Genomic DNA, 27260 nt, shown 5'->3' on the forward strand with positions numbered 1-27260 from the left:
TCCTATGGACAGGGAAGGAGAGGGAGCATTCCTCCCTGGATCCCGCGCCATGAGCTGCAACTGAGATGGAGAAGCTGGGCCCTAGTATCCTTGGGCACATCTACAGGGAGGGCAACATCCAGAGTCTCTGAAGGCCTGTCCTCAGTGGTGTCCCTGGAGCTGGTTCCACAGGCTCCTGAGAAATACTTGGTGCCTCCCTTCCTGTTCCCTGTTCAGTGATGACACACTGGGGGCTTAGAGTTAGCCACGCTGGGAATGCTTATACCACAGAGGTCAGGAAATACTATATCCCATGCACTGTTTTGCTCCTCAGAGAGCTAATGTTTTAAATATTATGCCACTCTAAGTCTCCTAAAATCTTTCCTGTCGTGTGTCTCTCTTGCAGCTCTGGAGCTGAGGCTGAAGGATGGAGCCCACCGCTGTGAGGGGAGAGTGGAAGTGAAGCACCAAGGAGAATGGGGCACAGTGGATGATCTGGACTGGACCTTGAAGGATGCATCTGTAGTGTGCAGACAGCTGGGGTGTGGAGCTGCCATTGGTTTTCCTGGAGGGGCTTATTTTGGGCCAGGACTTGGCCCCATTTGGCTTTTGTATACTTCATGTGAAGGGGTAGAATCAACTGTCAGTGACTGTAGGCATTCTAATATTAAAGACTATCATAATGATAGCCATTCCCAAGATGAGGATGCTGGAGTAGTCTGCTCAGGTAAGTCCTGTCTGGTCTGTATGGGGATTTCTAGCAGGAAAAGCCTCTGTCTTATTACCAGAATGACTCGAGATTACGGATACAGCCTTTAGAACATACTTGGGTGAAGGGTCTTTGTGATGTGTCACAGGAGGCAGAGGTGAGGTCAAAAGTTTCATACAGATTCAGCTTCTGGATTTGACTTCTGTGACACAGTCTCAGCATGGTAATTGTTCTGTATTCTTTGACATAATGGTCAGTAGGGTGTGGCTACATTGATGGTGGAGGGGGGGGTGTCATAGGAGAGTTGTAGGCAACAAGGTTTATTATCCTCTTTGGTCCTAAAAGTCAGAGTCACCACACTCTGTCAGGTTGGTATGTGGGTGATATGCCAATAGAACAGGCTCAACCAAACAATGGTGACCCAAAAGGGCATGTGAAGACCCATGGACAAGTGACAATACCCGAAGTCATGGTGCAGTTACACAAGGAAAAGGTGTGAGAGAAATTCAGTGGTGCATTTAAATGTCCCTAGGTCACAGTCAGAGGAGGCCAGAAGTGGGACTTGTGGCAGGGAAAATCTCACCACACTGGTGTACCTGATGAATCGAGTGGGGAGCTCACACCACATTTGCAGGGATGTTGAGGGAGTAGGAAAATGAAGTCTTGAAGTTTACAACACAGTAGCTGAAGCACATCACATTTAAGAGGCAGTGAATCTAAGAGTTCATGGGGTTCTCAAGGCAGGAATACTGAAGTGGTCTGCCTTTCCATCTCCAGTGGACCATGTCTTGTCAGAACTCTCCACTAAGACCCGTCTGTCTTGGGTGGCCCTACATGGCATGGCTCATAGTTTCATTGAGTTAGACAAGGCTGTGGTCCATGAACTGTGAACTTGCAGATGTTCAAGCTGGATTTAGAAAAAACAGAGGAACCAGAGGTCAAATTGCCAACATCCATTCATTCGATCACTGAAAATGCAAGAGAGTTCCGGAAAAACATCTACTTCTACTTTATTGACTATGCCATAGCCTTTAACTGTGTGGATCACAACAAATTGGAAAATTCTTCAAGAGATGGGAATACCAGACCATCTGACCTGCATCCTGAGAAATATGTATGTAGGTCAAGAAGCAAACAGTTAGAACTGGACATGGAACAAAAGACTGGTTCCAAATCGGGAAAGGAGTATGTCAAGGCTGTATATTGTCACCCTGCTTATTTAACTTATATGCAGAGTACATCATGAGAAATGTTGGACTGGATGAAGCACAAGTTGGAGTCAAGATTGTCGGGAGAAATATCAATAACCTTAGATGCAGATTACATCACTTATGGCCGAAAGCAAAGAACTAAAGAGCCTCTTGATGATAGTGAAAGAGGAGAGTGAAAAAGTTGGCTTAAAACTCAACATTCAGAAACTAGGATCATAGCATCTGGTCCCATCACTTTCTGGCAAATAGATGGGGAAACAGTGGAAATAGTGACAGACTTTTTTTCTTTTTCTTTTTGGCTCCAAAATCACTGCAGATGGTGACTGCAGCCATGAAATTAAAAGATGCTTGCTCCTTGGAAGAAAAGCTATGACCAACCTAGACAGCATATTAAAAAGCAGAGACATTTCTTTGCCAGCAAAGACTGGTCTAATCAAAGCTATGGTTTCTCCAGTAGTCCTGTATGGATGTGAGAGTTGGACTATAAAGAAAGCTGAGCACAGAAGAATTGATGAAGACTGAAGAATTGATGAAGAATTGTAGAAGACTCTCGAAAGTCCCTTGGACTGCAAAGAGATCCGACCAGTCCCTCCTAAAGGAAATCATTTCTGGGTGTTCATTGGAAGGACTGATGCTGAAGCTGAAACTCCAGTACTTTGGCCACCTCATGTGAATAACCGACTCATTGGAAAAGACCCTGATGCTGGGAAAGATTGAAGGTGGGAGGAGAAAGGGATGGCAGAATGAGGTGGATGGATGGCATCACCGACTGAATGGACATGAGATAGAGTAAACCCCGGGAGTTGGTGATGGACAGGGAGGCCTGGCATGCTGCAGTCCATGGTGTTGCAGAGTCAGACATGACTGAGGAACTGAACTGAACTGAATTGAAGCTAAGAGGACCTGATGTGACTCTTAAGAAGTACTCAGTGCTACCTAAGTGTGTTTGACCTATGCCAAGGTGGATGCAGGAAAGACAGCAGTGAAACTAGGGTGTGAATAGGCGCTCACAGTATTTGGCAGAGATGTTTCTAGTTGTTATCACAATTGCAGATTGGATGTCCAGGTTATTAATCACATCAGAACAACTGGACTGGAGGAAGATATTGTCAGTTATCACAGTGAATTCCCTAAGGTAGAAGGCTGGTCTTAGGATAGTACCACCCCATCTAATGGGATGGTGGGACAGGGGAGCCCTGAAGACATCTTCAGTAGGTCCTTAACAGCCACAGCCAATCAGCTGTTGGGTGTTTATGTACAGGAATATCATTGGAAAAGTGATCTTTTGTAATCTCACCTTCAGCAGATCTTTGATGATTCTAGTTGATGCCCTTAAAGAAACAATTCTTTTCTTTTTTAAAAAGAACTTTATTGAGGTATGTCTGACATACAAAACTGCTTGATAAGTATGCATTTGTGAAACCACTACAGCACTTATGTCATAAGTCTATTCATCTCTTCAAAATGTTTTCTTCCATTCTCTTTATCATTCTTATTAAAAATAATTATTTTCAAGGTGAATTTGAATTTTAGTTAGAAACTTCTGTTTTAAACAAACCTGTTTTCTGGCATCTCAAGTTACCTTCCTCATTGTCACAATGTCATAATCATGGTTCCAACTGAAGATAAATTTGTGGAAATACTACAGGTGTCTCTACCATATTTTGATAAATCAGCATCTGAATGAAAATGGAGTGTGTGATGTTGAAACTGTGTGTGAAATTAGAACTCCCAATGTTATCTTAAGAAAACTGATGTCTTGTTATTAATTCCAGTTAATTTATACTTAGAAGTAGAGAATTGGAAGTGCTCTGATATTTAACAAAGGTCTGTCTAGTCAAGGCTATGGTTTTCCAGTGGTCATGTATGGATGTGAGAGTTGGACTGTGAAGAAGGCTGAGCACCGAAGAATTGATGCTTTTGAACTGTGGTGTTGGAGAAGACTCTTGAGAGTCCCTTGGACTGCAAGGAGATCCAACCAGTCCATTCTAAAGGAGATCAGTCCTGGGTGTCCATTGGAAGGACTGATGCTAAAGCTGAAACTCCAATACTTTGGCCACCTCATGTGAAGAGTTGACTCACTGGAAAAGACTCTGATGCTGGGAGGGATTGGGAACAGGAGGAGAAGGGGATGACAGAGGCTGAGTTGACTGGATGGCATCACCGACTCGATGGATATGAGTTTGAGTGAACTCCGGGAGTTGGTGATGGACAGGGAGGCCTGGTGTGCTGCGGTTCATGGGGTCACAAAGAGTCGGACACTACTGAGCAACTGAACTGAACACATAAAATAGATAAATAATAACCTATTGTATAGCACAGGGAACTCTACTCAGTGCTCTCTGGTGACCTAAATAGAAAGTAAATCCAAGAAAGAGGGGAAATATATATGTGTGTCATTGCTCTTTGGTCGCTGAGTTGTGTCTGACTCTTTTGTGACCTCATGGACTGTAGCCTGCGACACTCCTTTGTCCATAGGATTTCCCAGGCAAGAATACTGGAGTGGGTTGCCATTTCTTTCCCCAGAGGATCTTCCCAACTAGGGATGGAACCCCAGTCTCCTATTTGGCAGGCAGATTTTTTTTTTACCACTGAGTCACCTAGGAAACCCTTACATGTATATATAACGTATTGAATTTGCTGTACAGCAGAAGCTACCACAATGTCGTAAAGCCATTATGCTCAAATAAAAATTAATACAAATAAATAAAATAAACTCTCTGTCAGGTAACTCTAAGAGCCAAATACTCTGGGAAATTTTTTAAATGTTTCTTTTTTTTTTTTAATTAAGAAATTTGTACTTTAATAGAGACAATGACAAACTAGAACACATCCGCAGGAAGACAGGATAGTGAAACCTCTAGAAACTACTTTCAATAAAACAGTTGAAGAATTCAATTAAATATGTATTGAACAAAGGCAGAATAAATGAACTAGGGGGTGGATTTAACCTGAAAATACAATACACAACTTCAAATGTTCAGAGGGCTGTCACACAAAAAAAGGAAAGACGTGTTCAGTATTTCTCCCATGGGCAGAATCTGACCCAAGGCATAAACATAAGCAACCTGTAGGCTGCAGACCAGTTGTACAAAGTGTATCACGTAATAGCTTCTTTCCCCAACAATGCATTCCACACTGACATCTCCCTTCTTCTGAAAGGAAGTATTACAGCTTCATACTTCTCACAAATGTCTTAAATGTCGCACTTTCATGGCAAGCCCTCCACAGCCAGCAATGGATGTACTCACGCTCTCAGAAAAAAATCTAAAGCAAACTGGTTTACCAGGGAAATGGTCTTGTTCCTCAGCTCGGTCTCAGCATTTTGTATTTGTGATTCTCAGGTGGGCAGAGGAAAAGAGCATGGTCTCCAAAGAGGGTGTGAATTACTATCCCCAGCAATGCAGACACTGCCTCTGGGGTGTCCTCCTCACACTGCAATGCACCACGGCGACTACCAACCTACGGTGCAGGTGGGAGGACGCGCTGTGCGCTGCAGCAGGAACAACACTTGACGACCACTGTTCTACAAGAAGCAGGAGGGCTGTATTTACGAGTCACTAGGAAACATAAACTGCATAATACTGCTGGACTCCAAATTGTCAAACATTACAAAACAAGAAATGTTTCAACAACCATTCAGCATGTTTTAAGGACAAAATATATATAATATACTTGATATTATATATGTATTTTATCACATACTCAGTAAAGTATGCCAAGGTGATTCATCCATCCAATAAAATTGAAAATAAAAATTTTACATTTCTCTACTTGTCAGTATTCAGGCTTCTGAAGGTGGATCTTGAACTCAGAATGGTCAGTTTTTGAGGAAAGCCACATAATCAGTGAGTCTGGCTAACTGCTGCTCTTTGGGGATGGGGGGAACAGGGGAGGGCTCTGATAAGGAAATAAACCTGTTAAAGGAAACATCCAGGGCCCCTGCAACTGGCTTCTTGGGCATGACTATCCTTATGGTGGAGTCGGCTTGCCAGCCTTGTTCAAGGATACCTTTCACAGCCTCCTCTACAGGGAGTCCAACAAAGGCTGCGAAATCGTCGGCAATGATGGAGGTATAGGCTTGGGAGACCAGGGCGAAGGCTCGTCTCCGGGTTGCATCTCTGAGAGCTTCCATGATTGGTTGGACGGCCTCAGACCACTGATGGGCGTTGATGGTGCTGTAGACCCCGGGGAAGTCCCTCTGCCAGATCCGCTGGCTAACTGACCAGATCCCCCCAAGTTCCGAGTTTGCAGATTTTATAGCAGGTGGTATTCTTTTCCAAAGATATCTTGCATTGTTCATGTCATTATGGAGTAGATACAAAGCTAGAAGCTGACCATACACTGGGGGTGTAGCAATTCCTCCTGGAGCCTCGAGCTCCTGGTTCTCGCACTGATCCAGCAACTTTTTGAAACTAAAGGAACTTTCCGCCATCACCGCCACTGGCATTTTCCAAGCCGGTCCCCCGCCGCGCCTCCTCAGCAGAACCAGGCCCCACTCTGTCCCCCTAAATGTTTCTTTTTCCTCTTGTTTTCCATGAGATCTCTTTTATTTTTATTTTTTTGAGATCTCTTTTATATAAGTGTTTTTAAAATCACAAACATTGTAGATAAAAAATTGAACAAATCCTTCAGAAAGGATTTTGTTTTGCTTACTCTATTTAGGGGTAGATTAAGGATAGAGCAACTTATTTAACTCATTCTTAGGGCAAAGCTTGGCTTAAAACAGGAATCGTGGCATGTCAGGACCAGGGCTGTTCATAGAGAAAGGGAACACCAAGATTATGGTAACTTTACTGGTATGTTACAGCTTTCATCTCAGCTCCATCACTAGGTCATTATTATTATTTTTTTTTAATTTTGAACTTTTTACTTTGTATTGGGTTTAGCCGATTAAAAATGTTGTTACAGTTTCAGGTGAACAGGCAGGGACTCAGCCATACATACACATGTATCCATTTCCCCCCAAACTCCCCTCCCCTCCTAAAAATTATTTTGCTTAACTGAGTTTCCTGCTCTTCAACCCTCCCAACCGTCTAATCATCGCTCTTTTTTCAGGAAACCGCACGCAGGTGCTGCCCCAGTGCAATGACTCCGTGTCTGAAACAAGCAGGGTCTGCAGCCTCAGAGGAGAGAGCTCCCTACTGCTCGGGTGAAGGTCCCACAGGACAGAAGACCCTATTCATTCCCCAGGTCAACGCCTCATTGTCCATTTCTCTCTCCTCACAGTAGACAGCTCCGCCTGGTGGACTGGGGGCGGTCCCTGCGCCGGCAGAGTGGAGATCCTTGACCAGGGCTCCTGGGGCACCATCTGTGATGACTACTGGGACCTGGACGATGCCCACGTGGTGTGCAGGCAGCTGGGCTGTGGAGAAGCCCTCAATGCCACGGGGTCTGCTCACTTCGGGGCAGGATCAGGGCCAATCTGGCTGGACGACCTGAACTGCACAGGAAAGGAGTCCCACGTGTGGAGGTGCCCTTCCCGGGACTGGGGGCGGCACGACTGCAGACACAAGGAGAAACGCCGGGGTCATCTGCTCAGGTCAGCACTCCACACTGTCCACCTGCTAGGGGAGGGGAGGGTCCAGGAGGACGGGGGTCTGAACCCTGAGGGAGAGATGCTGAAAGGACCAGAGAAGGAGGCTTCCTCCCATGAAGCCTGTCTTTCCAGCAGACGTGAAGACGAGGTGCTTTCACTGCCTCGTGCAGCAGTTGAGATTCTGGTCCTTTCTCCTCAGTAGTGTTTGCTGGCAGAGCCTTTTCTCAGTTTTCCTTGAAATCAGGGCTCACTCTTCTGGTACATATGGTAGAGAAGTCTTAAAGCCAAGGTGCTAGTTTTTTTGTTTTGTATCAAATTTCCACATAGTTAATGGTTTAAAACAACACATGTACTTCCTTACACTTCTGTAGCTTAGATGTCCAGCAGGAATCTCACTGGATGGGGATCAAGGTTTCAGTAGAGTCACATCACCTCTCAGCCTCTGGGGAAGAATCTGTTTCTTGTCCTTTCAAGCTTCTAAAAACTGCCTGCCTGCTTTTGTTCATAACCCCCTTCTGTTCATCATCAGACCAGCATCGCTCCACGTCTCTAACTGTTATATTCACATCTCCTTCTAACCAGAACGAGGAAAAGTATTCCACTCTAAAGGATAGTGAGTCTAAGATTGTGATTAGACTGTGCTCAGGTGGTTAATCCATCAGGGTACTCTCAAGGTCCTTACCTTAATCACATCTGTAAAGTCTCCTTTGCCAGATAAGGAAACAGTCACAGGTCCATTAGTCTATCTGCCTCCACACTGTCCACATCACATCCCTTTCATACACTCTTTTTGATGTTTTGTCAGGAAGCAGGTATCAGCTTCCACTCCCTTTCAGGTGTCCAGGTTGGTCTTCCTCTCAGTTCATATCCACTACATCATGGTGATAGAAATATTTAGAAAGACAGACAAAGTCAGATAAAAATGAGACAGGTTTCACTCTGGTTATCTAGTGGATTTGCTTCCTCAGCTGAGTCAGAGATGAGTGTTCACAATTCTGGGGAGAGAGGAAAACCCAGAGCACTGAGTGGGGTGCTCACTGTGTCCCATCTCCTTACCTTCAATCTCAGAGTTCCTGGCCCTCAGGATGGTGAGTGAGGACCAGCAGTGTGCTGGGTGGCTGGGAGTTTTCTACAACGGGACCTGGGGCAGTGTCTGCCGCAGCCCCATGGAAGACATCACTGTGTCCGTGATCTGCAGACAGCTTGGCTGTGGGGACAGTGGAAGTCTCAACGCTTCTGTTTGTCTCAGGGAAGGTTCTAGACTCCAGTGGGTAGATTTAATCCAATGTTGGAAAACTGATACCTCTGTCCGGCAGTGTCCTTCTGACCCTTGGGAATACAGTTCCTGCTCTCCAAAGGAGGAAGCCTACATCTCATGTGCAGGTGACTTACTGTCTGTTTCTGTGTCTGTCCCAACCCTGTAGGATAGTATTCAGATTTGATATTTTAAATCTAAGTGCTACATTTAAGTTGAGTTTATAAAGTGAAGTTGGATGGAGCTAATTTAATCCACATGTTCCAAACTTGCTTTATTAAAAGTTTTTAATTGATATAATTGACATAACATTATATTGTTTGCTGTGTGCAACATAATGCTTATATATTTGTGTGTATTGATAAATGATCACTACAGTAAGTCTAGTTATATCCATGACCATATATATAGTTAAAAATTTTTCTTATATGATGAGGATGTTTAAGATGTATTTTCTTATCATTTTTCAAATAGACAGTATGGTATTCACTATAGTCACCATGCTGTATGTTATATCTCTTCACCTATTAATTTTACAACTCAAATTTATACCTTTTGACTACATTTGCCACACCAAATTCCCCACCTCTGGCAGCCACCAACTACTCAGCATCTCTGAACTTGTGTTTTGTTTTAAGATTACACATATAAATGAGATTTTATGGTATTTTCCTTTCTCTGTCTGATTTATTTCGCCTAGCATAATGCCTTCAAGGTCCATCCTTGTTGAAACTGGCAAAAATTTCTTCTTTTTTATGGGTGGATATATGTCTATATTACATTTTTTTAATCCATTCATCCATCAGTGAAGACTTACCTTGTTTGGCTCTTGTATATATTGCTATAAAATACTAAAAAGTAATGCTGTTAAAGTGCTTCAGTCAATATATCAGCAAATTTGGAAAATTCATCAGTGGCCACAGGACTGGAGAAGGTCAATTTTCATTCCAATCCTGAAGAAGGGCAGTGCCAAAGAATGTTCAAACTACTGCACAATTGTGCTCATTTCACATGCTAGAAAGGTTATGCTCAAAGTTTTTCAAGCTAGGTTTCAGCAATAAGTGAACTGAGAACTTCCAAGATGTACAAACTGGGTTTAGAAAAGGCAGAGGAACCAGAGATCAAATTGCCAACATTTGTTGGATCATAGAGTAAGCCAGAGAATTCCAGAAAAACATCTGCTTCATTGACTAGACTAAAGCCTTTGACTATGTGGATCACAATGAATTGTGGAAAATTCTTAAAGAGATGAGAATACCAGACCACCTTATCTACCTCCTGAGAAACCTGTATGCAGGTCAAGAAGCAACAGTTGGAACTGGATATAAACAACTGACTTGTTCAAAATTGGGAAAGGAATTCGTCAAGGCTGTATATTGTCACCCTGTTTATTTAAATTATATGTAGAATACATCATGGGAAATGCCAGGCTGAATGAATCACAAGCTGGAATCAAGATTGCCGTGAGAGATATCAACAACCTCAGATATGCAGATGATACTACTCTATTGGAAGAAAGAGAAGAGGAACTAAAGAGCTTCTTGTTGAGGGTAAAAGAGGAGAGTGAAAAAGTTGGCATAAAGCTCAACATTCAACATTCTAAAATTAAGATCATGGCATCTGGCCCCATCACTTCATGGCAAATAAAAAGGGAGAAAGTGGATACAGACAGATTTTCTTTTCTTGGGCTCCAAAATCACTGCTGGTGGTGATGGTAGCCATGAGATTAAAAGAGGCTTGCTCCCTGGAAGGAAAGCTATGACACACCTAGACAGAGTATTAAAAAGCAGAGACATCACTTTGCTGACAAAGGTCCATATAGTCAAAGTTATGTTTATTTCAGTAGTCATGTATGGATATGAGAGTTGGATTATAAAGAAGCTGAGTGCCAAAGAGTTGATGCTTTTGAATTGTGGTGCTTGGATGCGACAAATGAATTGTGAGTCCCTTGGACAGCAAGGAGATTCAACCAGTCCATTCAGGGAATCAACTCTGAATGTTCATTGGAAGGACTGATGCTGAAGCTGAAGCTCCAGTACTTCTGCCACCTGATGAGAAGAGCTGACTCATTGGAAAATACCCTGATGCTGAGAAAGACTGAAGGCAAAAGGAGAAGTGGGCCACAGAGGATGAGATAGTTAGATAGCATCACCAATTCAGTGGACATGAATTTGAGCAAACTTTAGGAGATAGTGAAGCACAGAAGAACCTGGCATGCTGCAGTCCATGAGGTTGCAAAGAGTCAGACGGAACCTAACAACTGAACAAATGTTGCTGCACTGAACATTGTTGTTTCAAGTTAGTGTTTCCTTCAGATAAATGCCCCAAAGTGAAATTGCTAAATCGTATGGCAATTCTATTTTTAATTTTTGATGCACCTCAATACTGTTTCCATAGGGGCTGCATCAACTTACATTCCCTCTAACTGTGCAAAAGCTTTCCTGTCTCTTCACATTCTCCTCAACTCCTGTTATTTCTTCTTTTTGATAAAAGCCTTTCTAGAGGATATGAGGTGATATCTTATTGTGGTTTTGATTTGTATGTTCTGGTGATTAATAGTGTTGAGCACATTTTCATGTACCTATTGTCAAGTTGTATGTATTCTTTAAAAAAAATATTTATCAGTTTCTCTGCCCATTGTTTTAAAGCCATATTGTTTGATTTTTGCTACTGAGTTGTGTGAGTTCCTTGTGTATTTAGGATAATAATCATTATCAGAAATATAATATGTAAATATTTTCTCCAGTTCCATAGGTTGCTTTTTCATTTTGTTGATGGTTTCCTTAACTGGGCAGAAGCTTTGTAGCCTTATGTGGTCCCAACTGCTTGTTTTTACTCTTGTTCCTTTGATTTGGTGTCAAATCCAAAAAATCCTCATGAAGACTGATGTCAAAGATTTTATTTCCGGTTTTTTTCCTGTAGAAATTTTATGGCTTTAGGACTTGTGATCAAGTCTTTAATCTACTTTGAGTTAATTTTTGTGTGGTGTAAGATAGTGGTTCAGTTTCATTCTTTTGCATGCGGCTGTCCGGTTTCCCAATGCCATTTACTGAAAAAACTGTCCTTTCCTCATTGTATGCTCTTGGCTTCTTTGTAAAAAATTAATTGACGTACAAATGTGGGTTTATTTCTGGGCTCTCTATTCTGTTCCATTGATCTCTGTGTCCATTTTTATACCAACAACGTACTGTTTTGATTAATATAGCTTTGTAACATAGTTTGAAAACAAGAAGTATGACACTTCCAGCTTTATTACTCTTTCTCAAGATTGCTTTGGTATTCAGTGTCTTTTGTGGTTCCATGAAAATTTTAGGATTGTTTGTCTGTATCTGTGAAAGTTTCCATGGAAATTTTGGTAAGGATTGCAGTGAATCTGTAGATTGCTTTGGGTAGTATGGGCATGTTAATAATATTAGATCTTCCAATCCATGAGCACAGAATATCTTTCCATTTATTTGAGTCATCTTCAGTGTCTTTCATCAATATTTTATAGTTTTCAGTGTACAGGTGCGGGGAGCCGCCGGGAGGATCTCCACCCGTGGCAAAGGTCATGAGGAAGGAGGCTCGACATACGCAAAAGTGGAATCGAGCCTCAGGAGTCCCCCTGGAAATTCTCGAGCATCTACCCCCATAACCAGAGCCTGCCTACTTTACTACTTTGTGCTCTCACCTACACCTCTGACTTTATGGGGGGCTGTCCCCCACCACCTCTTTGGGAGAAGGAGTTAACTTAGAGCTCCAGTTAATAATAATTTCTGGGTGTGACGAGAGTGTTTTAACCTACAAACTCCTCCGAAGGTTCTCTAGCCTGCCTGACAGGCTTGTCTGGCCACATGTGATTGCTCACAGCCTCCCAACCATGAGAGGCACGAGATGCTTTAAACATTCTAAAAACAGATTCTTTAGAAAAGTTAGAAAACCATTAGTATAAGTATAGTGGGCTGATTAGAAATTGTATTGGTAAAGGGTTTTTCATTTGTTGAGCCAATGTTTGTTGCTAAGTCTCCACATCCGCTGCCCTTACACACATTAATGAATATATAGAAGAAATAAGTATTAACCTTTGATATTAATCACGTTAGACCTTAGGCTAAGTAAATTCTTTCCTTAATTAAAACCCACTACACTCTCACCCTGTAGGAATGTAACTTTATCTGGTACCTTCGGAAGGTGGAGTCTTTTTTAAGAATAATCACCCTGGAGAAATAAGTGTCCTGGTTGACTGACTGCTGTCACAAGGAGAGGGTCATAAATTGTCAGCAGACCCCATGGCCAGAAGATGATGTAACACCCCTAAGACCTCTGTATACATTTGTATGAAGCACCTGACTTTGATAAAAGTCAGGACTGCTGACCCCGTGTGACTTTTTGCATAACATCTCAGTGTATAAAAGTAGACCATGGAAATAAAGAATTGGGATCAGTTTCTCGAAATACTGGTCTCCCCATGTCGCTCTCTCTCAAACTCTGGCTGAATCTCCGTCTGGAGTGCGGAACCCACCAAGCTTACTAATTTTGCCTGGGCTTCTAAGATCCGACTGGGGAGGCCTCAGTGTCTCCTCTCCTTCGGGAGAATGGAAGGACGGCCTGCGGCCTACGTAAGTGGGTGCAAACTTCTTGTCTTGAAGTTTTATTGGTCTCCCGGCGTAAACCAAGCTACTCAGCCTCTTTTCTCCACTGAATTTTCCTGCTGAGCTATCTTCATTCTATTACCCTTTACATCTCTAATTAATATCTAATTGAAGCTATTGTATCCTGATCCTCGCTGACACCGTCCCCGCTTCGAACTCCCTGGATCAGCCGGGGCTGGACCTCGGCATACAGGTCTTTCACCTCCTTGGTAAAGTTTATTCCTAGATTATTTTATTCATTTTCATGCAAATGTAAATCAGATTGTTTTCTCAGTTTCTCCTCATGGCAGTTTATTGTTAGTGCATAGAAATGCAACTGATTTTTGTATATAGATTTTTCATTCTACAACTTTACTGAGTGTATTAGTTCTCATATTTTTGGTGAAATCTTTAGGGTTTTTCTATATATAATATCATGTAAGGGAGTCTCCTTCTTCATGACTCTGATGGTAGAGAATCCATCTGCAATGCAAGAGACTCGGGTTTGATCCCTGGGTTGGGAAGATCCCCTGGAGGAGGGAATGGCAACCCACTCCAGTATTCTTGCCTGGAGAATCCCAGTGGGCAGAGGAGCCTGGCAGGTTACAGTCCTTGGAGTTGTAAAGAGTCAGACATGACTGAGTGACTAACACTTTCACTTTTCAATGTGCAAATAGTGTCAGTTTTGCCTCTTCCTTTCAGATTTGCATGTCTGATTTTCTTTTTATTGCCTGATGGATCTGGACAGGACTACCAAAACTAAGTTGAATAAAAGTGGTGAGGAGTAGATAATTTTGTCTTGTGTCTGACTTCAGAGGAGAAGCTTTTGGTTTTTTACAGTCAAATATGATGTTAGCTGTGAATTTCTCATATGGCCTTAATTATATTGAGATGCAATCCTTCTATAACTACTTTGTAAAAGAGTTTTTATCATAAATGGATTTTGAATTTGTCAAACATTTTTTTTCTGCATCCTTAGAGATATGATTTTTAGCTTCGTTTTCTTTATTTGGTGTATTACATCGATTAGTTTGTGAATGTTAATTTATCCTTGCATCCTTGGAACAAACATCACTTGATCATGGTGTATGATTCTTTTGGGCAGCATTGTCAAATTAAGTTTTTCTCTATTTGTGTTGAGGATTCTTGCACCTATATTTATCAGAGTATTAGCCTGTAATTTTCTTTTCTTGTGGTGTCCTTATCTGGTTTTGGTATCAGAATAATGTTGGCCTCATAAAATAAGTTTGGAAGTGTTTCTTTCTTCTGTTTTTGGGAAGAGTTTGAGAAGGCTCCACCACTAAAAATTGTTACATTGGGAATTGGGATTTGAAAATAAATGTTGAATGAAATAAATAAATGTTGGGAAGGCAACAAATAGTTAAACCATAGCACCTTACTTTCCTTCAACATTTCTCTCTCTGTTTCTCTCTCTCCTTTCCCTCCCCTGCATAGACACAAACACATCACCCCATTCAGGTACACCTTGAATGGTATGCTGAAAGTTGCCTGAAACCCACAGCTAAAAATGTGGAGAGAGATATTTCAAAAGCAGAGGCTCACTCCCTTCCTTCCTCTCTTTTTTCATCTCTGTCTTTTCCATTTGAGGCCAAAGAGGCATTAAACTATTAGACCTTTTATTGATGATATTTTCCCTACAATTAAACACTGGGAATTGAGAGGTGGTAAAGTCTTTGACCATGAAAATGAGCAACTTGCTCACAAACGTCCTGCCATCATTTTCTCAGAGGTTCTTTGCATAGAGTGGGTAGGAGGTTTGATAGGATGATCTGGAAAGAATATACAAATTTTGATACTTTATGACAGGTACTATTTACCCTTCTGGTTTTTTGTGTTGCTTTGAATTTGTATTTATTTCTCTCAGCTTCATTCTTTTATATATACTTTCAGTCTTTTGTTTGTTATTTCCACATCTTCTCAATACAAATTTTTCTCTGTAGGTTTTTTTTTTTTTTTTTTACTCTATTGCAAAAATTTCTGCCTTACTCAGTGTGTACATATATGTGTCCATATATCTTCTTAGAATTCTACTAACTCTTTCTGTATATTTCCTTTTAAGAGATTCCTAACCAACACTATGGACTTTTCCGGTGGCTCAGACAGCAAAGAAACTGACTGCAGTGCAGGAGACCTGGTTCGATTCCTGAATAGGGATAAGATCCAGTGGAGAAAGGGAATAGCAATTCTACTCCAGTATTCTTTGACCTGGAAAACTCCTATGGACAGTGTAGCCCGGCGGGCTTGCATTCCATAGGTCACAAACAGTCAGTACACGACTGAGCAACTATCACACATATCACACACTCGATAACCAACACTTGCATTGTAGATTCAATTATTGTCCAAATTAAAAATAAATTTAGAAAAGAGAGTTTTCCTTTTACAACAGTATGTCTTCACTTGCCATTTGTCACAACTGAATATAGGTAAGAGTAGTTTATAATCTATCTAATAACTTTCCATTAAAATTATGTATATGAGATTTTGAGTATAAATTAACTCGGTTCTTCTGGACTGATTATTTTTTAATATGAGATATTATCATAGACTATTACCATTCACTTATATTTGGTTTACTATTTCACTGATTAGTGTGAATTAAAGTTTTTATTTACTGAATTTTATTCATCTATTCATTCACCTCAATAACTATTTATGAAGCCCTTATCTAGGTATTAGAAAAAGGTTTTCCATACATATTTGTTGAATGAGTGCATACAATGTGCAGGCACTGTCCTAATGGCAGAAAACATGGCACATATAAGATATACAAGGTCCTTCTTCTAATGGAACTTTCATTAAGAGTTTGGCCACCTCATGCGAAGAAGTTGACTCATTGGAAAAGACTCTGATGCTGGGAGGGATTGGGGGGCAGGAGAAGAAGGGGGACGACAGAGGATGAGATGGCTGGATGGCATCACTGACTCGATGGACGTGAGTCTGAGTGAACTCTGGGAGTTGGTGATGGACAGGGAGGCCTGGCATGCTGCGATTCATGGGGTCACAGAGTCGGACACGACTGAGTGACTGAACTGAACTGAACTGATGTGTACATTTGTAGATGTCTGTGTTTAATTGTGCTGTGGGGTGTGAAGACTGATTAACAAGTAAATATTTAAATAATTTCAGCTGTGATCAGATGCAGGTGAAAGTTTCCAGCCCAGGAGTTAATGAATGAGCCTGTTTTCCATGTGTCATTTGCCACTGACCCAAGGACCTTAGATAATCCTATCTGGGGATCACCCCCAGCTGTTCCTGATCCAGTGTTCCTTCTTGTTTGCAGGAAAGAAGACCCAAGAGCTGTCCAACTGCTGCCCCATGCACAGGTATGTCAGCCCCCGCCCCCTCCCCTGTGGCTCCCAGGGGGCTCCTTCCTCCCACCAGGGCAGTCACAGGAGGGGCTGACTGCCGTTTCAGACAGAGAGAAGCTCCGCTCAGGGGAGGAGACAGCAAAGGTGCTCAGGACGGGTTGGAGGGTCTGGCATAGAGTGGCTCCTGGGGGCACTGTGTGCGATGGACTCCTGGAGCCTGGCAAAGGCTGAGGTGGTGTGTCAGCAGCTGCTGTGGCCAGGCCCTGGAAGCTGTGTGGGCTGCGGCGTTTGGCCCTGGAAATGGGAGCATCTGGCTGGACGAGGTGCGGTGCAGGGGCCGGGAGTCCTCCCTGTGGGACTGTGCTGCGGAGCCCTGGGGGCAGAGCGACTGCAAGCACGAGGAGGATGCTGGTGTGAGGTGCTCTGGTGAGTGAGGGGTTCGGGGTCCACCCTGGGTGAGCTGGGGCACTGCGGGGGCACTGGGCTGGGCCAGGCGTGGTGGGGAGTTTGTATTTAGACAGTGTCCAGGTCCTGGGGCTCTGATCTAGGACGGGGAGCTGGAGGACGGGACACTGGTGTTGTGGAGACTGAGTCTGATTCAGGCTCAGGAGGGAAAAAATGGTTTGCCCTGCTTTCTGGCCAATTTCTTTTCCTCACACACTGCTGTTTTTCTCTTTAGGTGTAAGGAAAACATTGCCCCCCAACTGCCGTAGGTACTGTGAATACCATGGGCAGGAGAGAATACTCAAGTCTGGGACCTGTTCTGTGGGCCCTCTGACAGCTCAGGAGAGGAAAGAGCCTGAGGAGCCCTGGCTGTTGGGGAGGAGCCTGGGGCGTTATGTTGGGGAACTCCTCTGCCTTGGTTCCTGGGGCTAGCATTTTTCTCATGACTGGGGCCCAAGGGAGACTGGTTCCTGTGTTGTAGAATCTAAGGTTCTCCACCTGCCTCTGAGTGTTGCTCCTCTTCAGTGAGGTGCGGGTCCCAAGATTGTTTGATGCTCTGTCTCCTGAAGCCCAAGGAGAGGGGATGAGCCAGGTCCTCAGAGGCTGTCTCAGCAGGGCAACTCCCTGACAATCCCCAGCCTCTGCCTCAGGGCCACACTGGCCGGAGTGGTTGACCCATCTCAGGATGAGACCTGGGGGAGCCAGGTCACTGTCAGTGCACTTGTGTCTGAGGCTGGGATGCCATTGTCTGGAGCCCCTGGAAATGCTGGCACAAGGGGTTTCTCTGTGCCCAGGACCTTCTCCCACCCCTGTTGCCTTGTTCTCTTTAGGGGTCCAGACCAGTTTCAAGTCCTCTCCCTGACATCTTCTCCTTGCCTGGGGTCCTCTGCCTCATCCTGGTGTCCCTTCTCTTCCTGGTCCTCATCATCCTGGTTGACTCAGGTGTTCAGATGGAGAGCAAAGTGCAGAGGTGGGCTTCCGGGGGAACCAGTGACCAGGGAGAGTGTGTGGAGGCAGGAGATGGGCAGGTGTGAGGAGGGGAACCTAGGCCACATCTGTGTTGTGAGTCTGAAGAACTCCGTGTGCTCCGTGCTGAGCTCTAAGGGGGTGAGAAGACAGAGGTTCTTAGGACTGGGGCGTGAACTTTTATAAGTCATAGCCTCTCCTACAAGACCAGAGAGTCGGGGCTGAGCTGTGAATTCAGGTCAGACCAGGAGAGAAGGTGCTGACATGGTGCACGGGGGGTGAGAGATGATCCTGAGGTCCAGGCAGCCTCTGTGTGAACATCGGGGGAGATAAAGCATGGGCCTGCTGGACCGGGATGTCTGCGGCGGCACCTCTGACCTGCTAGGGGATCTCTCAGCCTGCTATATCAGGGTGTCTGGGGCAGCATCTCTGACCTGCTGGGGCATCTCTCAGCCTTATCCAGCTATGAAGATGCTCTTGCTGAAGCCGTGTATGAGGAGCTTGATCACCTTGTGACTCAGAAGGAGGGTCTTCTGGGCAGCCCAGGTGGGTGTCTCTGCCTGCCCTCCTGGGACCTCTGGTTGTCACACCCACTGGGTGTGCGCATTTTCTCAGCATCTGCAGACTCCACACCTTCCCCAGGCTCACATAGGCAGCTCTCAAAGTGACAGGATGGCCTCCTCACAGCCCCGTGAGCCCCAGCCTCTGTCTACACTGCAAGAGCCAGACCCATCCTCTTCGAAGACTTAATCGACTGGTCCCATGGGGTGTGGGAGGGTCATTCTGTGGTTGTGTGATGTTTGTCCTCCACTTTAGACTTCCTGTCAGAAGGTGAGGACAAAATTGACTCCAGATCTGCTCCAGGTAATAAGAGGCTGACCTGCTTCAGCTGAGTGTTGCAGAGGAGAGTTTCCCCTCCTCATAGAGAGGAGATGTAAGGGAAGTCTTTCTTTACAGTCTTCCTTTGATGGACCAGAGTGATCACTTGTGTCCGATCTGGTCTGTCCTTCTCCTCTCTGGCTGTTCTGTGATGTCGCACATTTGGGGCTGGGCTCTCTGTGTAAGAATCACAAGTGACACACACTGGTTTCAAAAATAACATCGTGTAAGCATAGTTTGTCAAAATTCTTAATAATGCTCAATGGTGGGGAGAGTTGCTTTGAGATATATATTTTCAATCAGGAAATATTAAGATATTTAAAATCATGTTTTGGTTTATGGACACATCAAAATGAAACATGGTCTCAGAGAAAAAAATCTTTGAAACAAGGAGTGACTGGTGCCTCTATTTAGCATCTCAGAAACTCTGGGTCAGAAGGGATCTTAGGTATTTCCCAGATCAACCCCCTTACTGTGGTTTCATCTGATCCCTGCTCTGCCCTCAGAAGTGCCAGATCAAAGGACTGATGCCCCTGGTTAGGATTACAATGATGCGAAGAGGTACCAGTGCCTGTGGCTCCTCCTGCCTCTCAGGGACCAAGGGAGGAAGTGCTCCCAAAGAAAGAAGATGGGATGAGGTCTCAGACAGGGAGTGGGGATTAGCTGATCCCTGTAATCTCTGGTCTCTGTCCAGGAAAGGGTGAATTTGAGCTCTTCAAAGCCAAACCTCTCACAGTTTCAAAAACATGGGTAATCTCATGCATTTGATGGGCTTCCCTGGTGGCTCAGTTGTAAAGAATCTGCCTGCAATTCAGTAGACCGGGTTTGATCCCTCGAGCAGGAAGATCACCTGGAGAAATGAATGGCTACCCACTCCAGTATTCTTGCCTGGAGAATCCCATGGACAGAGGAGCCTGGCAGGCTACAGTTCATAGGGTTGCAAAGAGTCAGACACCAACTGAATTACTAGCACTTCACTGCCTGGAGGCAGGTCTTCTCAGAGCTCCTGTGTGAGCACAGGTCTCCTGTGATGCAGGGTTTCCACATGAGCTGAGGCCCCAGAGAGTAAATGGACTGGGACCCTGAGAGGACAGCTGGGATCCATCCTCACTGGTAGCTGATATGAAATAGTCTGAGCCTCCCTGACCACCCCTGGTTCCAGGGATGCTTTTTCATCACCACTTGCTTAACCTTGCTTCCTACTCACTGTCTGGCCCCCTTGTCTCTGTTCTAAATCATACCTCTCTTTCCTCTTTCAGGCTCTTATCTAAAGCGTCTTTACAGAGAGAAGCTGATCCTGGGGAAGGAGGAGAGAGCCCCTGGCTGCTCCAGGGGGAGAAAGGGGACCCTGGGTATGGATGATGCTGAACTAAGTGCCCTGGGAACATCCACAGTGACTTTTCCATGATGTATTAAATACAAGATCATGCTGCAGATATTCTAATTGCCTGTATCTCAATAGAATAGTGCTGACCTCTGATTGTGTTATATGGGGAAATTGCTCAAAGTGAAATATTCTAAATAAAGTAATTATTTATTTTTTTTTTTTTTTGGTTTGTTAGTAATTACCTACGTTCCATTGGCTCGACAGTTAGTGTCTGTCTACAATGCAGGAGACCCAGGTTCTCTCCCTGGATTGGGAAAGATCCCCTGGAGAAGGAAATGGCAATCCACTCCAGACTACTGCCTGGAAAATCCATGGGCAGAGGAAGTGGTAGGCTACAGTCCATGGGTCGCAAAGAGTCGACACGACTGAGCGACTTCACTTTCACTTTCACCATGTTCCATTCAAATGCTTTTTAGAGGATTTGGTCCTCAACACCATTTTCCTCAAAGGAAATACACGATGAGTGCATCTGCCCTGTTTTCTCACCTTCTTCTAGGGCTAATGAGGGGCATGATTTCGTCCGGGATCACAGAGATGTTCCAGGGCGACCACTTGCTTAGAAAAAGTATCTAAACTTGGTCCACATTCACACCCTCCTTCCTAGCAAGATGATTTTTGTTGACCAAAAGGTATAGTCAGAACCTGGTAGAGTTATTTTATTTGGTGGAATGCTTAAGACTTGAAGCCCTGAAGATATAGCATCTCAGTAGCTTTGAGAAAACTGCTCCAAAGAGGCAGCAGGGGAAGTCAGGCTGTATACCAGTTTGCAACAAAGGGAGCAGGGAATCTGAACATCAAAGATCAAGTACCAAGTTAAGGGAATGTAGCGTTCTATAACGCTGGACTGGAAGAAACACAAGCTGGAATCAAGATTGCTGGGAGAGAAATATCAATCACCTCAGATATGCAGATGACACCACCCTTATGGCAGAAAGTGAAGAGGAATTCAAAAGCCTCTTGATGAAAGTGAAAGTGGAGAGTGAAAAAGTTGCCTTAAAGCTCAACATTCAGAAAACGAAGAGATCATGGCATCCAGTCCCACCACTTCATGGGAAATAGATGGGGAAAGAGTGGAAACAGTGTCAGACTTTATTTTATTGGGCTCCAAAATCACTACAGATGGTGACTGCAGCCATGAAATTAAAAGACGCTTACTCCTTGGAAGGAAAGTTATGACCAACCTAGATAGCATATTCAAAAGCAGAGACATTACTTTGCCAACAAAGGTTCGTCTAGTCAAAGCTATGGTTTTTCCTGTGGTCATGTATGGATGTGAGAGTTGGACTGTGAAGAAGGCTGAGCACCGAAGAATTGATGCTTTTGAACTGTGGTGTTGGAGAAGACTCTTGAGAATCCCTTGGACTGCAAGGAGATCCAACCAGTCCATTCTGAAGGAGATCAGCCCTGGGTGTTCTTTGGAAGGAATGATGCTAAAGCTGAAACTCCAGTATTTTGGCCACCTGATGCGAAGAGTTGACTCATTGGAAAAGACTCTGATGCTGGGAGGGATTGGGGGCAGGAGGAGAAGGGGACGACAGAGGATGAGATGGCTGGATGGCATCACTGACTTGATGGACGTGAGTCTGAGTGAACTCCGGGAGTTGGTGATGGACAGGGGAGGCCTGGCATGCTGCGATTCATGGGGTCACAAAGAGTCGGACACGACTGAGCAACTGATCTGATCTGATATATGGGAAGATGCAAGCCTCTGGTCTCACTGGATTCATTCCTTCCATATGCAGCTCAGCTATCTGGGGCCAGCCTTGTTTCCCGGTTCACCTTAAGGAGAAGCAAATGGGCTGCTTCTTCTTGCATCCCCCAGATCCTCAGCCATCACCATGGGGGGTGGCAGCATCCCCTGGACCAGTTTTGGGAGCGCTCATTCACAACTGGAGACCAGAAATCGTTGATGGCTGTGACATTTCTCATTTATTGATATGGCAGGAGATATTTTCATTTCACAAACTCATGGAAAAAACTCAATCCTGAACATTCCTGTATGTTCTTCCTGAGATGTCACATCACCTGTTTTTAACCTATTCTTGGGCACCAGACTTGGGTGTGGGTTTCAAAGCGGGAATCTGCTGGTGGGAAAGAATGGATACAGCTTTTCTTATCCTGCTTAAGTGTTCATGGGTCAATGAAAACTCTAACTCTGGGTAACTACCGTTGCCCTTTTCATCTCTCTTTCCCTAGGTTACTTTTATCTGTTTATTCCTCAACAGATAAAGATTCCTTCTTGCTCTTCTCCCATGTCTAGTTGGTTATCAAATCCTTATGAATCCATTCTTCCCAATCCCTGCCTACTATTTCTTCAGAACATTGCCATTTCTTGTCTGTCCAATTATCTATCCTTCTGAGCAAAATTATATCAGCTCCTATCTCTCTCTAGTTGATGATGGCAAATTGGTGCTCACCCACACCCTGCATCCACAATGTACAAGAGGGGCAAGAAAGTGAGACCTAGACAGAGGGGATACCAGAAGAAGGGGATAGAATGGGGAAATCAGGTACGTTTGTCTATTTACATTTCAAAGATGTGGATGGGCGGGGTCTGATATGACTGAATTCTTAAAGGAAGGTATTAGAGACTAATGGCTTCCTCTGAGACCGTACTGTTTCAAGATTGCATTAATCTGTGTTACTACTGAGAAATGTAAAATGTGATCTAGCAGTGATTCTTCAGGGTACAGAGAGCTGTCAAGTAGGAGTGGCCAAGTAAAGATTATATTTCAAAACAGCCCCCTCCCCCCAAATCCATTGTGGACATGTGGAGAGGCTGCTGAACTAATATAAGACCTGAGAGTGATGGCCATGGTTGTGAGTTGAACCCACCCAGTTCCTGGCTGATGGCTCTGCATGGTGTCCAGGGGCTCCGACCTACAGTCACGCTTGCAGTCTTCATAGTTCTCGAGGCTGTGCTTGTGGATGGGAATTGCCCAGGTCTTCCCCAGGCAGCTCACATGCTATTTACCACTGGAAGTGATGAAATAAATGACATATGATGAAATAAATAAAAGTATAACCCACCAAGAAGCTCAGGGAGCTCCAAAAAATGCAGATAACGAATCAGATCCAGGGAAAAGAGTATGTGAAGAAAATGAAGATTAAAAAATTATTATTTATTATTATTATTATCGGTTTCAATTTTTGGTTTCACATGGGTCTTTGTTGACACACATGGGGCTTTCTCTAGTTGTGGCAAGCAGGCACTACTCTTCTTTGTGGACAGCAGCCTCACTGTGTGGGGGCTTCTCCTGTTGTGGAGCACAGACTCTAGGTGCACAGGCTTCAGTACTTGTAGCATGGCCGGCTCCAATGAGCAAGTTTGCAGGTCCTAGAGCACAGAGTAGTTGTGCCGAGGCTCTGAGTTGCTCTGCAGAATAAACTCAGTTTTTTTTTTTTTTCTGTACAGAGACTGAAATCATAAAAATGGAAGCAAACAGGAGTTTGCTGATGTTTTAGTGGTTAGGATTCGATGTTTTCACTGCTGTGCCTGTATTCTATCCTGGTCAGGCAACTGTGCAATGAGGCAAAAACAGAGATCCCTCAAGCTGTGCAATGAGGGCACAAAAAGAGAAGGAACCAAATAGAAATTCTGTTGCTTAAGATTACAATGAATGAAATGCAAGAAAATAAAAAAATGCTACAGAGAGCATCAGCAACAGCAGAAAAATCTTTGAGGGCACAAGAGACAAGAAAATTGAAATTAGTCAGCCAGAGGACAAAGAAGCAAAAAGAATGAAAAGGTGTGAAAGAACCTGTTGCGAACTTTGGGATAGCATTCACAGTAACAACCTGCACATTACTGGAGTCCCAGAAGGAGGAGACAGGGAGAAAGGGACAGAGATTGTACTTAAAGAAATAATACCAGAAAAGTTACACATCTGATGAGACTTAGGCCTCCAAGTTCATGTAGCTAACAGGTCACCCCTCAGAGTTCACTCAAAATGATCGTCTCCAAGACACATTGTTTATAATCAAGACAAAGAGAGAATTTAGAAGCATTGAGAGAAAAGCAAATGCTCACAAAAAAGGAATTCCCCTGTGATGGATTCATTTTGATATATGGCAAAACTAATACAATTATGTAAAGTTTTTAAAAAATAAAAAAAAAAAAAAAAAAAAGAATTATCAGTGGACTTCTGAGAAGAAACCTGTCAAGCCAGGAGGAAAGGGATGATATATTCAAACTGATGAAAGTAAACCTGCCAGTCAAGAATACTTTTCTCAGGAAGGTTGTCTTTCAGAAATGAAGACGAGATATAGACTTTCCCAAACAAACAACAGTTGAGGGGAGCTCACCAACACAGGTTTGGTCTTACCAAGATTCCTGAAGGGAGTTCTTCAAGCTAAATGAAGGATGTTAATTATTACATAAAAGAGAGTGAAATATTTACAATAGACTTGCAAATGTAAATGTATAATCCAATACAGAATACTCTAACAACTGAATATAGTAGTGTGTTACCAGTTAGCTCTAGTCTAGGGGAAGTATTAAAATAAGAATAGAGAAAAATATTTGTTAGTGATATACAATACAAAGAGAGTATATTCTGACATCAAAAACAGAAAGTGTAGGGAGAGGATTGTATGTGATTGAAATTAATTTGTTTATCAGTGTAATAGAGACTATTGAGTCTATAAGATATTTTATGTGAACCAAGTGGCAATAAAATGTAAAAACCTACAGTAGATTTACAAAAAGTAAAGAGGAAAAAAATCAAAGCACACCATTATCCAAAATCATCAGTTCACAGTTCTAACTGTATGTACAGAACAGTCAAGGTTGTCCTGGTCTCTACAGTATCCTTTCAAGATCAGCCCCAGAGGACTCTCCTTTCACAAAGATTGAAAAACTAAATTAGTCTGTCTGTATTATACGCCAAAGAACTCTTTCTGCACCTCATCTCCTTCCTTATATCATATAGGTGGTGCAGCTGTACTTTTCTAATTGCAAAATTTTCATCCTGTGAATATCCTGTGTGGTTTTTAATTGAAAAACTGCCAAATGATAAATCATCCCAATACCCTGTCTCCTCTGTCTGTGGTTTCTGATTAAGAACGTAAAAAGAAGGCCACATATGAGCGTGTTGTGTTTGTCTTGTGTATCCTTAGAGATAGAGATTTGCAGAGTTCATTGTGACATATCTGGTGGTGATATGCACCTTCTTTTTGAAAATCAGATTTTGCCGTGTTAATTGCTGAAAGCATTTGCCTTTAAAACAAAGGTATCAATTAGCTAAATGATGTCCTCAAAACTAGTTCTTTATACTTAAGATACTTTTTTTTAAAAGTCTAGCATAGTACCATTCAGTCATTCAATAAACATTAGCTGAGCATCTATTAGTCAAGGCTATGGTTTTTCCAGTGGTCATGTATGTATGTGAGAGTTGGACTGTGAAGCAAGCTGAGCACCGAAGAATTGATGCTTTTGAACTGTGGTGTTGGAGAAGACACTTGAAAGTCCCTTGGACTGCAAGGAGATCCAACCAGTCCATTCTAAAGGAGATCAGTCCTGGGTGTTCATTGGAAGGAATGATGCTAAAACTGAAACTCCAGTTTCAGCTTTGGCCACCTCATGCAAAGAGTTGACTCATTGGAAAAGACTGATGCTGGGAGGGATTGGGTGCAGGAGGAGAAGGGGACGACAGAGGATGAGATGGCTGGATGGCATCACTGACTCGATGCACATGAGTTTAAGTGAACTCCGGGAGTTGGTGATGGGCAGAGAGACCTGGCGTGCTGTGATTCATGGGGCTGCAAAGAGTTGGACACGACTGAGCGACTGAACTGAACTGAACTGAGCATCCATTAACTTATAGAGAGTTGAAATACAGAGCTTATACACAGGAACAGGCCTCACTCCAATTCTGGGTCTTGGCAGGGCCTCAGCAGATGCCTGCAGCCTATAGGAGCCTTGGTAGCATGCCCAGATGAGGACAGATTCAATGATAAAGAAAAGAGAATCTGTTCACAGACTTTTAGATGTTAAAGGAGGAACACATTTTGCTGTGTTTCCAGTGTTCTTAAGCTGGTCTCAGCTGCATGGAAGCTCCATGTGTAATAGAGCATCAGTTCATAGAGTTCAAGTCTGAGCAACCACTCAGCCTTTGAACTATGAGGGCCATCCCAGTGGCACTAATCTTGGGTTTAAAGGCTTAGGAATGACCACCCACAGGAGCTCAATAGCTCTGGAGTTGGTCATTACATCAACTCTGAGCAGAGGTGGATTAATCATGAAGCTAATGAAACTTCACTTTCACAGCCTCTCCTTACACCAGCCCCTTTCAAGTCCCATGAGGGAAGCCCTAGGGCTGTGCTCACAAGGATATAGGTTTTGAAACAGCCATTTTCTTGAGTTGAAGAAAAAAATATTCAGCAAAATAATTTCTTAGCCAGATGTGAAGTAGTTTATCAAGTGCATGAAGCACTAAATCCAGGAATCAAATTTGTTCAAGAAATCAAGAAAAAATTAGGGGGCTTAGAAAGTACATGCTGCTTTTTCATTAGTACAGGATTGGTGGAAGGTAAAAACAGGATCAAAGATGATGAACTGACTAACTCAGAGGAAAGAAGAGCTGTTTAAGGATGAAGGTCAAGATGCTAAGAGACAAATTCGGGAAACTGAGCCTGACTGTCAGCACAGAGTGATGTAAAGGGAACAGGAGATGTACCAAGGGCGGGTGCAGTTAGATAGGACTTGCATCTAATTGTTGATAAATCAGAAATGGTGACAGAAACAACCACATCGAACAGAGGAAACAAGGTGAGACCTGAGGGAGCATCTTGGGATGAAGACACAGAAGGATGGGGAGATCCAGGAAAGTACCTGCTTCATGTGACAGATTCTGTCTTCTTTTCAAGTCTTCTTTCTCCTTTGTATCCATCAGAAGAGACTCTGCTCTGCTGCTGGATAAAGTGACACCCCAAATCTCACACATACACG

The 27260-nt window shown here is 43.5% G+C and overlaps 1 protein-coding gene and 2 pseudogenes across 1 annotated transcript in view; 1 reads left to right on the top strand and 2 right to left on the bottom strand.

Moving 5' to 3' along the window:
* The window catches only part of LOC139182962 (antigen WC1.1-like), a gene marked incomplete in the record, with an annotated part of 771738 nt that overhangs the window by 671126 nt on the left and 73352 nt on the right, over positions 1–27260 (bottom strand).
* On the bottom strand, positions 4793–6400 carry LOC109558891 (COP9 signalosome complex subunit 8 pseudogene; annotated as a pseudogene).
* LOC139183046 (antigen WC1.1-like) lies at positions 6639–17094 on the top strand (annotated as a pseudogene).

This window comes from Bos indicus, chromosome 5 (assembly GCF_029378745.1).
Source record: "Bos indicus isolate NIAB-ARS_2022 breed Sahiwal x Tharparkar chromosome 5, NIAB-ARS_B.indTharparkar_mat_pri_1.0, whole genome shotgun sequence".
NCBI lineage: Eukaryota > Metazoa > Chordata > Mammalia > Artiodactyla > Bovidae > Bos > Bos indicus.